The sequence below is a fragment of the Podarcis vaucheri genome (assembly GCF_965113315.1).
Source record: "Podarcis vaucheri genome assembly, chromosome: 7".
In the NCBI taxonomy this organism is placed as follows: domain Eukaryota; kingdom Metazoa; phylum Chordata; class Lepidosauria; order Squamata; family Lacertidae; genus Podarcis; species Podarcis vaucheri.
This window is the reverse complement of record NC_138765.1, coordinates 85,158,964-85,173,019: the sequence shown is the minus strand read 5'-3', so window position 1 is coordinate 85,173,019 and position 14,056 is coordinate 85,158,964. Positions and strand designations below refer to the sequence as shown.

Sequence of the window (14,056 nt, the reverse complement as noted above, 5' to 3'; positions counted from 1 at the left end):
GGTATGTCTCTTTTTTGAGATTTTTGTTTTTTGTTTTTTTTAAAGATATTTATTGAGAACATTTTTTGAATATAAGAAAAAATAAAAAATAAACATATGAAATAATAAGCAGTTAAAAACACACATTGATTTTCAATAACATAACTTCCATGCCCTTATTTCCTCCGGCCTCCTCATACTTCCCTTCTTTGTATTCCATTTCAGTTTGTTAGTTCAGCAAATCCTTACCATTAAACTTTTGCCCATTTATAATCCTTTTTTCATATCTCCTAAAGCATTGCAGCTGGAAACCGCTTAGTTTCTATCCAACATCTTTCTAACATTCATTAATTTTACAATATTTCTTTAAGCAGTCTTTAAATTTCTTCCAGTCTTCTTTCACCGACTCTTCTCCCTGGTCTCAGATCCTGCCAGTTCTTTTTTGAGATTTTTGTTATCTGACGGTTTGTTTGTATTTTCAAAAAATATAAAACACTCTGAAAGTCTTGTTAGAGCCAAAAAGTGGCATGAAGTGTTTGTATTATTATCAACATAATTAAAAGAAAGATCTTGCTGGTCATCTGCCTGTGCTGACCTCAGTAGGTCAAGGTTGGGGGACTGGATTCAGGTGGTGGGGCAGATTCTTCTCTCCCCCACCCCATGGGCCAAGTTTGACAAATGGGCAGGTCAGCTAGATGCCAATCACCTGATGTCACAATGACTTTGGGCAACATTGCTTTTGCCCACAGGGTTTGTAATCAAACTGTTATGTACTGAAGTTCTCACCCTGGGCCAGCAGGGGGATACTGTAGATAGTTATGCAAATAAGGGATCGAAAGTGACGTTCAGTGATTGGATAGTTTTAGAAAATTGTTACAGTTACATTGTACTGGAGCTCTATATAAGCAGGCTGACTGAACCCTTCAGTTCAGTTCTGGCCTGGCCTGTGAATAAACAAGAGCTGTTTGAAGAATCGCTGTGTCGTCTGATATGTTCACCCACAACTGAACACGAACAATATGGACAAAGACAGAGTCCGCAAAGTGCCAAAGACCAGCTGCTGATCAGCACCTGGGTGGCTCAGTTGGGCTGGCAGGGTAGCAGTCCCATCCCCCCTGTCCCCCACTACTGCAGGCAAATGAGCTGCTGTTCCTCTCTCGCTTCCTTTGCATGACCTGAATTTCTGTGGTGAAATCATCAGGCTGACAGGGTCTTCTCTTCTGTGGCATCTTACTGGAGGCTATAAGATACCCCTCCCACAGCCCTGGCATCCTAAGTTACGCCAAGACCCTAAATGGCTTCAGTCCAGTATACCTGAAGGTGCGTCTCCACCCCCATCGTTCTGCCTGGACACTGAGGTCCAGCTCTGAGGGCCATCTGGCGGTTCCCTCGCTGTGAGAAGCCAAGTTACAGGGAACCAGGCAGAGGGCCTTCTCGGTAGTGGCACCCGCCCTGTGGAACGCCCTCCCATCAGATGTCAAAGAGAAAAACAACTACCAGACTTTTAGAAGACATCTGAAGGCAGCCCTGTTTAGGGAAGTTTTTAATGTTTAATAGGTTATTGTATTTTAATATTCCGTTGGAAGCCACCCAGTGGCTGGAGAAACCCAGTCAGATGGGCAGGGTATAAATTATTATTATTATTATTATTATTATTATTACTACTACTACTACTACTGCTACTACTACTACTACTACTACTAACTTGCTAGGAATTACTCTCTCAGACTTAGAGGAAAGGCACAGGCCACTTGGAAGCCATAGAGTGACAAGGCTCAAAACCACTTAGTCTTTGAGAAAGGGTTTCTTGAAATTCTGGGCTGCTATTTTGGTGTTTTGAGAAAGCGCCCTGTGTTCCCATGGTGCTTTTCTTTGGTATCAGAATACACGAGGTTACTCTTAATTCCCTTCAGTGCCAGGGAAAGTACTTGCCCAGATATTCAAACTGGAATCTCGGGGTGTTTGGGTGAGAGGTGGGGGCAGCAATGTTAACAGAAGCGCTGAGGAATTTTTAAAAGCAAGTTTGTGGTTCCGGAACACAAGGCTGTATCTGAATGAGTTGGGAATGCGTGCGCAGGTAGATCAGCAGCTTCTGTGTGCGTGGCGGGTTTGTATCGAACTGCAGCAGCAGGCCTGCCATTCTTCATCGCACACCATCATTCCTGGGGGGGTGGGGAGTGCCCCTCAAATCCCAGAATACACAGCAGCCTTAAGGGGCATTTGCCCCTGTAGCTTCAATCCCACCCACCCAGTTACTCGATGACAGTGGGGCTTCAGATGAATTTAAGCAGTTTAAGTAGACGGTATTAATGTTTATATGAGAGATCTGGGTTGATGACTTATGCTCTGTGACTCAGCAACATCAGACCTTAGTTAACCATTACCTTCCCGATAAACACTAAGATGAAGTTGCCTAATGGTTAGGATTTTCTAAAGTGAAGTCTCCCCCAGGTTCAAAGGCACTTTCTTGGTGGGTTAAATATTGCAATGCGGTTTTAAAAAAGGAGGAGGAGGTGGGTGTGTCTGTAACAACACATTGACTTGGCAGTCAATTCCTTTCAGCTGATAAATGTGGCAGAAAGGCTGCTGTAGCATCATTGACTAAGCAAGTCACATCTTTCACTAATGGCTGACAATTTGCCAGTTTCGAACATTTGAGTTTTCTACAAATATATGTGACTCAACTTTCCTTAAGTGTCTGACATGGAGTGGGGAAATGAAGTATACTGTGTCTATTTCGGGCTTCACAATTTAAGAAGGGTATTGACAAGCCGGAATGTGTGCAGAGGAGGGAAACCAAGAAGATCAAGGGTCTGCAGACCAAGCCTTATGAGGAACAGTCGAGGGAGTTGGGGATGTTTAGACTGGGAGCAGATACAATAGCAATCTTCAGATATCTAAAGGGCTGCCACAAGGAAGATGGAGCAGGTTTATTTTCTCCTGCTCTTGAAGCCAGTGGATTCAAGAGCAGGAGATTCTGATTAAACACCAGGAAGCATACACTGCAAAACCGATTCCTCCCCACCCCTCTAAAGCAGGGGTCAGCAGCCTTTTTCAGCCATGGGCCAGTCCACCACCCCTCAGACCTTGTGGGGGGCCGGAATATATTTTGAAAGAAAATAATGAACAAATTATTGACCAGGTGGTCAGACCTCACCTGGAGTACTGTGTCCAGTTCTGGGCACCACAATTCAAGAAGGATACTGACAAACTGGAACGTGTCCAGAGGAGGGCAACCAAAATGGTCAAAGGCCTGGAAACAATGCCTTATGAGGAACGGCTAAGGGAGCTGGGCATGTTTAGCCTGGAGAAGAGGAGGTTAAGGGGTGATATGATAGCCATGTTCAAATATATAAAAGGATGTCACATAGAGGAGGGAGAAAAGTTGTTTTCTGCTGCTCCAGAGAAGCGGACACGGAGCAATGGATCCAAACTACAAGAAAGAAGATTCCACCTAAACATTAGGAAGAACTTCCTGACAGTAAGAGCTGTTCGACAGTGGAATTTGCTGTCAAGGAGTGTGGTGGAGTCTCCTACTTTGGAGGTCTTTAAGCAGAGGCTTGACAACCATATGTCAGGAGTGCTCTGATGGTGTTTCCTGCTTGGCAGGGGGTTGGACTCGATGGCCCTTGTGGTCTATTCCAACTCTAGGATTCTATGGCATGAGACCTAGTGGTGGCTGTCTGCTCCTCCAGGGACGTCTTCAGGAGCCCTTGAGGCTTATGTAGCCCAAGCCCTTCCTGAATGCATGACATCCAGTACTAAAGCACCTGGGGTTGGTGGCCACCCAGACTGTGCTTAACAACCTCTACCAAAGGTTTACCACCTTCTAAGGCAGGTTCCCCCACCGTACTGAAATCAGAACCTTTTTTTCTATACCAACTCCTCTTTCTTGCAATTTCATGCCATGCTAACTGGAGCAACAGGAAATGAATTCATTCTAGCGTATTGGCTGCAGGTCATTATATATATATATATATATATATATATATATATATATATATATATATATATATAATATTTTATTAGGTTTTATCAATAGAAAAGTTTAGAAAAATACAAAAACAAAAAGAATACAAAATTACAAAATACAAAAATACAGACATTAAACACAAAGAAAAAGAAAAAACACATATAAAAGAAAAACAAAAATTCCCTCTTTCTTAATTTCTCTTCTTTAGTTAACTTATTTTCCTGACTTCCTCACGTCTCCCATTTTTGTATCCCTTTTAAAAATTTGTTCAGCAAATTCATGTCCTATTAGTTTATCTATTATTAATCCCATCTTACATTTTACCTTTTTGCTAGAACCCCTTCAATTCAATTCAATGTCATCAGCATTCAAAAATTTTACAATATTTCTGCAAGTAAGTTTTAAATTTCCTCCAATCTTCTTCCACCAACTCTTCTCCCTGGTCTCGGATTCTGCCAGTCTTGGCTGCAGGTTAAACATACCCAAGTCCTTCCATCTTTGCTCATCGGACTTTGGGGTCTCCAGGCCCCTTACTGTATCTGTGGTTCCTGTGGGCATGTCCCAACTTTGTCAATATTCCCCGTTAAACCATGTTGCCCAATACTGGACACCTTGTACACCTGGCCAAGCCAAAGCAGAACTAGGTACCATTACTTCTCATGTTCTGGAAGCTAGATGACTTCCATTAGCCTTCTCAGCTGTCACAATGCACTCCTGGTTCCTGTTTGTGGCCCCCAGTTCCTCTTCACGTGTACTGTAGGTCAAGAGTGGATCCCAGTGGCTCAACACTGCCAGGCAGCAAGGACAGCCCAGGATATAATTCAGAGGGTTTCAGTTTAGTTGCCTACATGCTGTGTCCAAATACTCGGGGTTTTGAACGGCCCCGGGGTTCCCTCTGAAGACACAGCAGATGGAATAAGGGCTCAGGATTCTGATAGCGCCAGAGACTTAAGAGAAGGGATAGGGAAGGTCAGGATGCGACCAGGTGGGCACTGCTGTTCCACAGTACAGACAATACAAATCCCTGCCTTCACATCCCATGATGCCCTAGGAGCCTGGGAACAAGGAGGGAGGAACAAGGCTCAGCTGAGGAAGGCAGGATTTAATTCTATGCATCATTAAGTAGTCCTCTCCCTGCAGTGTCCCCCTATACATCATCCATGCTGAGAACCCTGCACACTGACATTACATTAGTGTCTGGAAATGAATTTCCTCTTTTATAGGGAAATTGAGAATTCACCAAGAAGAAAGGAGGGAAGGGGGGGGAACCCCCTTAAAAACCAATTATTGGAGCGTTTATGAGTCTCCCTGCTTTCCCCGCCCCCACGCTGCTTTCACAACACTCCTGGTGCCCAGATGCAAAGGAGCGTTTTATAGCTAATAGATTAAGAAAAGAAAGAAACGTTGATAGATTAGGAAACAGTGCAGCATTTGCCACCTATTCCGTTCCACAGACGCTTTGCATGTTGGAGAGTGAATATGCACCCCTGCTCATCCCAGCTGCCAGAAGTTTCCACCTACCGCACCTGGGCTCAGTATAGAGGAGGGTGTAGATCCTTGCCTCGGCAAAAGGGAATGAATCAAGTATACATTGATGCACAGACAGAAATATGCATCGCGGGGCATGATCCTGCATTAAAGATCTGCTAACTGGCAAGGGTGCTACTAGCCCAAAGATGGAAAGAACCAACAAGTTCCGACCAGGGAAGAATGGCAAACCCAACTGCTGGACTATGCTGAAATGGCAAAACTGGGAGACTCAGGAATCCAGAAGTTAATGACTTTTAAAAAGAATGGGGGGAATTTATAATTTACTTAGGAGACCATTGTAAACAAATAAAAACATTAGCCGAACTGTAAAAATAACTTGTAAAGAAACGAAAAATATGGATAACTTAGAGAAACAAAAACTGTGGCTAATGTAATGATATGTAGTTTTAGAAAAATTGTTTTAAGCACCCGTGCAGGGGAAAGTCGCGAGATTCAGAGAATCTCATATATGGATATGGTAAAAGTTTTTTTTCTTTTTTTTCTTTTGAATTTGTTCTTGTAAAAACCAATTAAAAATTAATAATAAAAATAAAAAAGACCTGCTAACTAAGGGGCCACAGGAAGAAGCACGAGTTCTGTTCCGGTGGTGTAGCTGTGTTGGCAGAACACAATTTACACTGTATGAAACTCCTCCCGTACTCCGCAAGAACAGAGCAGAAAACCATGTGGTCTGGTGTAGTAATGTGGTATACTAAACCACATCATTCCAGCAACGTATCAACAGCAACCCTCACATCTTCACAACAGGTCTGGGACTGGAGCTATTCCCCCTTCCATTGAAGTTGGTGGAATGGGAGGGGGTGCTTCAGGAAATGAGAAAATAGTTGCTCCATCTTTGCCCCTGCAAACGACGGAACTGATGCAGTAAACTCAGCACCCAGTAAAAGTCACAGAAGCTGCCCCATATCAAGTCAGGCTATTGGTCTCTCTAGCTCTGTATGGCCCACACTGACTGGAAGCAGCAGCCCTTGGAGATGTCCCTGGGACCTCCAGTGTGCAAAAGACCGTGCCCTGCCTCTGAGCTGTAGCCTTTCCTCCCAGAGAGGGCTTGGTTTGGAGCAGGGGACTCTCTCCCTGGCCTCACGGGACACACAGTGTCAGAGCTGGCTGGGATCCTGAGGGAGAGGACAACACAGGGTAGGGGGAAGAGACTGCAGAAAGGGACAAAGCTGCCTTCTTTCGGTTTTGTAGGCTTTGCTGACTGCCTGTCACCGTAGGGCAAAGGAGCAGAGCACCCAGCTGAGAAGGAAACAGAAATGGGAAATGGGAAAGACTGCCAGGGCTTTGCAGTGGCGTAGCGTGGGCTGTCAGCACCCGGGGCAAGGCAAGTAATTTGTGCCCCCTAACCGGTGGATTTGCGCCCCCTAACCCTAACCCCCAGATGTTGCGCCCCGTGCAGCCGGCCCCCCTTGCACCCCCCACACTACGCCACTGGGGCTTTGTGATTAGAGGGCTGACCTTCTGCCAGGAAGGCAGTGAATGCTGCAAATAAACAGAGAAGGCATGTTCAATATATATATATACACATACAATTAAAAGAGCTCAGGACTGTATTCCAAGCAGCGCCAGCAGCCCTCCTGCCCATGTGTGCCACCCAGATCTTCTCAGGAAGGTTCCCCAACCCTCCAAAACGGATTTGAGGGTTCCCAAGGGGCTGCAGGTTGGTCCACGTGCCTTGTATTTTAAACCACACTGCAACCATTTTCAAGCTAGGAGCCTGAGGCTCCCAACCGCCACATGGGGCTTCTCCTTGCTAGAATAATAGTCCTGCTGGATGAGGCCAAAGGGGACTCATCCAGCCTAGCATCCTTTTCTCACAGTGGACAGCCAGCTGCGTGTGGGAAGCCTGCAAACTGACCGCGGAGGAGCAGAGCATAGCCATTGCAGCTAGTAGCCATTGATAGCTCTCCTCCATGAATTTGTCCAATTCTATTTTAACACCAGCCAAGCTGGTGGCTTCTTGGGCTCCTTGAGGGTTTGCAAAGGCGCTTTGAACTCGCCTGGGAGCCATTGGGCAGAGAGGAAAAAGAATCCCCTCCCCTGGGTGCTGCTGTAGTTCCTATGGTGTCTCTCCTTGCCATGGCATCAAACAGGCAGGTGAAGATCACAAGGGGCAAGCCTGGAGTTTTTGCTCCTACCAGGCCTGTCTAGATAGTGGATGACAAATGTCAATTGCCATCTGCTTTAAACAGTTTATAGGATTGTGTTTTAATGCTGTAAGTCAGCCTGGGACCTTCAGGTGAAGGGCAGGTAGTCCTACAATTGTAGAGTTGGAAGGTACCCGCAAGGCTCATCTAGTCCCAACCTCCTACCATACCCTGATTTTATTAGTTTTCCATAGCAGAGTTTTTAGCATTGGGGAGGAAGGGCAGGATAGAGCAAACCGTTAAATGATGTTATGCATTCTCTGGGTCATTCCCACTTTGCAGGTGAGACTTCCTCGTCTGGGGCGAGGTTGCATCAACTGATCCAGGGTTGCATCTGTTTCTCAGCAAACAGAACTTTTCCTATAGTATGTTTCTTGGTAATTTCTTGTATGTAGAGAGGCAGTGTTGTGTAGTGGTTAGACTAGGAACCTAGGAGGTAAAGGTAAAGGGACCCCTGACCATTATGTCCGGTCGTGACTGACTCTGGGGTTGCGGTGCTCATCTCGCTTTATTGGCCGAGGGAGCCGGCGTACAGCTTCTGGGTCATGTGGCCAGCATGACGAAGCCGCTTCTGGCGAACCAGAGCAGCGCGCGGAAACGCCGTTTACCTTCCCGCTGGAGCGGTACCTATTTATCTACTTGCACTCTGACGTGCTCAAGTCCTAGGCTCTGTGGTTTAACCCACAGCGCCACCTAGGAGGTACCAGGGTTCCCCATTTGGCCATTAAACTAATTTAGTGACCTTGAGAGCCGGTCTCAGCCTAACCTACCTCAAAGGGTTGTTGTGAGGACAAGATGGAGAAGGAGAACTGCGCATGGCACCTTGAGTTTCTTAGCGTAACAATAAAAATAGCAGAACATGTGACAGAAAAAGAGAAGCTATCCTGTTTGCATTTAAACAGACAACCCAGTAAGCTGGTCTGGAGTTGAGCAGCCCCATGGCAACTTGGCCTTCCTTGGAAATGGATTGGCTATTTATTACTATTATTAATTCCTGCATTGTAAGGGGTTAGATTAGATGAGCCTTGGGGTAGGTACTTTCCAACACTACAATTGTAGGACTACCTACAATTGAAGGAGCGTCTCCACCCCCATTGTTCAGCCCGGACACTGAGATCCAGCTCTGAGGGCCTTCTGGCGGTTCCCTCATTGCGAGAAGCAAAGCTACAGGGAACCAGGCAGAGGGCCTTCTTGGTAGTGGCACCTGCCCTGTGGAACGCCCTCCCACCAGATGTCAAAGAAATAAACAACTAACTGACATTTAGAAGACATCTGAAGGCAGCCCTGTTCAGGGAAGTTTTTAATATTTAATGCTGTACTGTTTTTAACATTTGATTGGGAGCCGCCCAGAGTGGCTGGGGAAACTCAGCCAGATGGGCGGGGTATAATTAAATAAATTATTGTTGTTGTTGTTGTTGTTGTTGGTCTTTAAGGTGCTACTGGAAGGAATTTTTTTATTTTGACTATGGCAGACCAACACGGCTACCTATCTGTATTTTATTATTATTATTATCATTATTATTATACCTGCCCTTCATCTGGAGGTCTTAGGGTGACTTACAGCATTAAAACACAATCCTATAAACTCTTTAAAGCAGATGGCAATTGACATTTGTCATCCACTATCTAGACAGGCCTGGTAGGAGCAAAAGCCCCAGGCTTGCCTCTTCCCCTTGTGATCTTCACCTGCCTGTTTGATGCCATGGCTAGGAGAGACACCATAGGAACCACACAGCCCCCAGGGGACTCTCTTTCCTCTCTGCCCAATGGCTCCCAGGCGAGTTCAAAGCGCCTTTGCAAACCCTCAAGAAGCCCAAGAAGCCACCAGCTTGGCTGGCGTTAAAAGAGAATTGGACAAATTCATGGAGGAGAGCGATCAATGGCTACTAGCTGCAATGGCTATGCTCTGCTCCTCCGCGGTCAGTTTGCAGGCTTCCCACACGCAGCTGGCTGTCCACTGTGAGAAAAGGATGCTAGGCTGGATGAGTCCCCTTTGGCCTCATCCAGCAGGACTATTATTCTATTCTTAAAAAGGTCACGGAAAAGAGCAAGACAGGAACTGGATCCAAGTGCGTTTCCCCCATAAACTGGGGATTTGGTGCAGAGGGAAAGCCGGCTGTGAAGAGTCCGGATGTTAGAGGCATGGGGACATGTGTGCAGGGAGACAAGGCTCAACTGGACTCTTCCCTCCTCTTTAAGCCCCTTATGAGAGGCAGGATCCAGCCCAAGCAAAAATAGCAGCAGGGAGGAGCTGGAGGTGCCACTGGGAGGAGTACCTCTGGACCAGGCATAGGCAAACTTGGCCCTTCAGATGTTTTGGAACTACAACTCCCACCATCCCTAGCTAACAGGACCAGTGGTCAGGGATGATGGGAATTGTAGTCCCAAAACAGCTGGAGGGTCAAGTTTGCCTATGCCTGTTCTGGACTCAGATCTGGAGGGTTGGGCTGCAGCGCTGCTTGTTCCTGAACTCCTGCCATCTCAAGCGCATAGACTGCTGAGCCATGGAGGCTCTACAGAGCCCTTACAAAAGAGCAACCTGCAGGGACTGATGGGGGGGTGGGAAGAAGTCGGAGAGGGTGTTAAGTTAAATTAACTGAAAACAGCTTGCAGATATTTAATCGGCTTAGGATTTTATTTATGTTAAGTGATGAATTAATATATTTAATTTCATAATGTGAAGATTTAAAGATGTCAATGTTTAAGTTAAATTTTGTAAGAATTGTGATTTGGAAAACCGTTAAAAGGGTATGCAATGAAATTCAACCAAGGGGAACAGAGAAAGTCACTTAACAAAGTTAATAAGTGTAATTTTCAATAAGGCTATGATTTATGTTTGTTTGTCATGTGTTTGTTTGTTTATAAAATTGTGAAAACCAATATATATATATTTTAAAGAAGTCGGAGAGGGTGGTCGCGGCGCCCTTTGCACATGCTCTATGGCTCCTGAAAACCTAAAACTCGCCGCCCGCCGCCAGCTGGCCTCCAGCAGCCGCGCACGTTCCTCCGCTGCCGCCGCCGCCATCTTGGGAGAGGCGGAAATGGATGGAGAGGGGAAGGAAGGGCGGAAGCGCCGCCATCTTGGCGGCGGCGCGGGACGAGAAACGACGAACGTGGGCGCCATCTTGAGAGAGGCACTGCAGCTGGAAGTGGCAGCTGTTGTTCGTTACGTTTATTCTATCGTTCCCTCTCCGTCGTTTAACCGCCACAGCAACCCTGCGAGGTCCGGCTGAGAGTAAGCTACTGCCCAAGGTCACCCTGTGAGTTGCGTATGGCCGAGTGGGGATTTGAACTGTTGGCTCCCAAGATGTACTGTTGTCAGTACTCTGGTATTTGGACATCTAGGGGTTAATATACCCACCCACCCAAACAAGCAAAATCCCCTTCAATAGCAAGCCAGTTTTATAACCCTTTGTGTGTAAGCTGACCAAAACTTAACCTCTCCATATTAGGCAAAACTGCAGAAATGTGTTCTTTATGGAGAATGCTGTGGTTTTGCCAGATGCCCTGCTCTCCTTTATGGGCCCTGTGCCAATTGTTAAAGATCCCCATTAAAAGGTAAAGGGACCCCTGACCGTTAAGTCCAGTCGTGGCCGACTCTGGGGTTGCAGCGCTCATCTCGCTTTATTGCCTGAGGGAGCCGGCGTACAGCTTCCGGGTCATGTGGCCAGCATGACGAAGCTGCTTCTGGCGAACCAAAGCAGCACACAGAAACGCTGTTTGCCTTCCCGCCGGAGTGGTACCTATTTATCTACTTGCACTTTGACGTGCTTTCGAACTAGCTCACCCCGTCACAGGGATTTGAACCGCCGACCTTCTGATCGGCATGTCCTAGGCTCTGTGGCTTAACCCACAGCGCCACCCATATCCCAAGGATCCCCATTACTCTGTCTCAAATTCTGACTACATCTAAAGACAGCTTGTACCCGCTGTGCAATATGAGCTATTGAAACAATTGGGCTTGAAACTTATACTTAAACAACAAACCACTTTCCAGGCCTTAAAATACAGAGTCAAATTTTAAAGCACATTTGGGGATTTGATCTCTCTAGCTGTGTCTCCCTAGCTACAGCCTATTATCGACTTAACTGTTTGAGTTCTTGCACCAAATCCATTCAGAATTCATACTTAAACCCAAAATGGCTTTTTCACCCCGCCTTCTATTTTTTCAGCATGTAGCAAGAGTGCTATCTCACTTTTACCATCTCTTTCACTCTCTAAACTTTTTGTATTTAACAGTAAGAGTTAAGAGACTGATCCAACAAAGGCATTTGTCTAAAGGAGATGTTTGCAATGTCAAATGATTCAAAAAGACTTCTCCAAAGTAGCAGGTATTTCTGTTCTCAACAGATGCAAACATGACAGTTCACCGAAGGAGCATGTTTCTGGTGTCAACTGATTTTTAAAAAGCATTTGTCTGAAGGAGCAGATGTTTGCAAAGTGAGCCAATCCAAAAAAAGGATGCTCTCCAAAGGAGATGTTTGCAATGTCAACTGATCCAAAGAAGACAGTTCTCTGAAGGAGCAGAGGTTTGCGAAGTCAACTGCTCCAAAAAGATGCTCTCCGAAGGAGCAATGTCTGCGAAGATCCAACTGATCCAAAAAAGACAGTTTTCTCAAGAAGCAAATGGAGCTCCTCTGTGATGAGGTCTATAAAGAAGGGCAGGTCTTCTGGCTGAGCTCCATGAGCCAAATATTTCTGATATCAACTGATCCAAAGAAGACAGTTCTCTGAAGGAGCAGAGGTTTGCGAAGTCAACTGCTCCAAAAAGATGCTCTCCGAAGAAGCAATGTCTGCGAAGATCCAACTGATCCAAAAAAGACAGTTTTCTCAAGAAGCAAATGGAGTTCCTCTGTGATGAGGTCTATAAAGAAGGGCAGGTCTTCTGGCTGAGCTCCATGAGCCAAATATTTCTGATATCAACTGATCCAAAGAAGACAGTTCTGCAAAAGCGCAGATGTTTCTGATGCCAACTGATGCAAATACAGTTCTCTGAAGGGGCAGATGTTTCTGATGTCAACAAATCCAAAAAAAGACAGCTCTCCGAAGGTAGATGGCTGCAATACCAACTGATCCAAAAGAGACAGCTCTCTAAAGCAGCAGGGTATTTCTCATGTCATCTGGTGAATTGTGTTTCTTCTACAACAGCTGGCTGGTTGCCATTTATGTTTTTCTCATTGATTTGGGATGGGAACCTGGGACCATAATAAATAAATAGGTATCTCAAGTTTACCCTTTTTGGACAAAACAGACAAAGGCGCAGTTGACTTTCTCATAACCTGTGGACCTAACCAGATCAACTCTTCAACTGCTTTGCAGAATAGATGTCAGATTCTAGACTACATCACAAATGAGAGGTGTGAAGAGTTGTAAGCACAGAATGCTTTCAATTATTGAAGTTACAAGAGATGCATTCTGACAGAATTAAAAGCTTGGTACAAAAACCTGTAAAAAATGGTCAAGTTTCATTTTGTGGTAGGAGGAGCTAATCCTACTTTCCCCCACTACACATCTTGTTCCATACAAATTGTTGGGTAAAAATAGAGTGGATAATAAATATTCCACCTTCAGAACAACTTACCAAAACCTAGTCCCATTCTAGCATGTGGTACATATCAAGTAGATTGCAGGAACCATACCTCTTGCAGAAATCACATTTCAGTCTTTGGTATGCCAACTTGTAACTTTCCCCCCACCCCACCAAAAAAGACCCCTACAGGTATTATGATTTTAGGAAAACACGTCCCGCTTCGGTCAATATGCATTTTTAATTTTTTGCATAGTTCAGATATATTGAGATGTTTTCTGCTAATCACTGTGTGTACATCTTTTGTACAGGAATGGATGATGCAGCAGCCCTAAATAACAGAGTATTTTAAGATAATCTAGAACAACTCTTCCAGAGGACAATATATCTTGTGAAGCTGATAAAACCAAAACCAAAACCCAACCCCACCATTAACTTTCCTGGGACCCAAACTAATGGATTCAAATTACAAGAAAGGGGATTCTGACTAAACATTAAGAATAAGTTTTTGAGGGTCAGAGCCATTCAACAGTGGAACGGACCACCTTGAACGGAGGTGAACTCTCTTTCACTGGAGGTTTTTTAGCAGAAGCTGGATGGCCACCTGTTAGGGATTCTTTGGCTGCGATTCCTGCGTTACAGGGTGTTCCCTTCCAACTCTCTGATTCTATATTTATTAATTTTGTATCCCAACCTTTCTCCCAAAGGAGCTTAGAGCTGAACAAGGTCCAGTAGTTTTGGCTGAAACTTGTTAGGCCATATTTTGAATACATTACAGTAAACAATACTGTCAGTCTGGAAATTAGGATTCAGTAACCAAAGAATTCTGCTGCTTTTTTCCTCCTCCGGAGGTATTTCAGTGAGCTGGCATAGAAGCCT

General features: G+C 45.3%; 1 long non-coding RNA gene across 1 annotated transcript; it reads left to right on the top strand.

The window, feature by feature from the left end:
• Positions 1-10,763: 10,763 nt before the first annotated feature.
• On the top strand, positions 10,764-12,772 carry LOC309536506. The gene is made up of 3 exons (XR_014221538.1): positions 10,764-10,910; positions 12,001-12,129; positions 12,180-12,772. It is a non-coding gene; the product is annotated as an uncharacterized lncRNA (long non-coding RNA).
• The last annotated feature ends 1,284 nt before the right edge of the window (positions 12,773-14,056 follow it).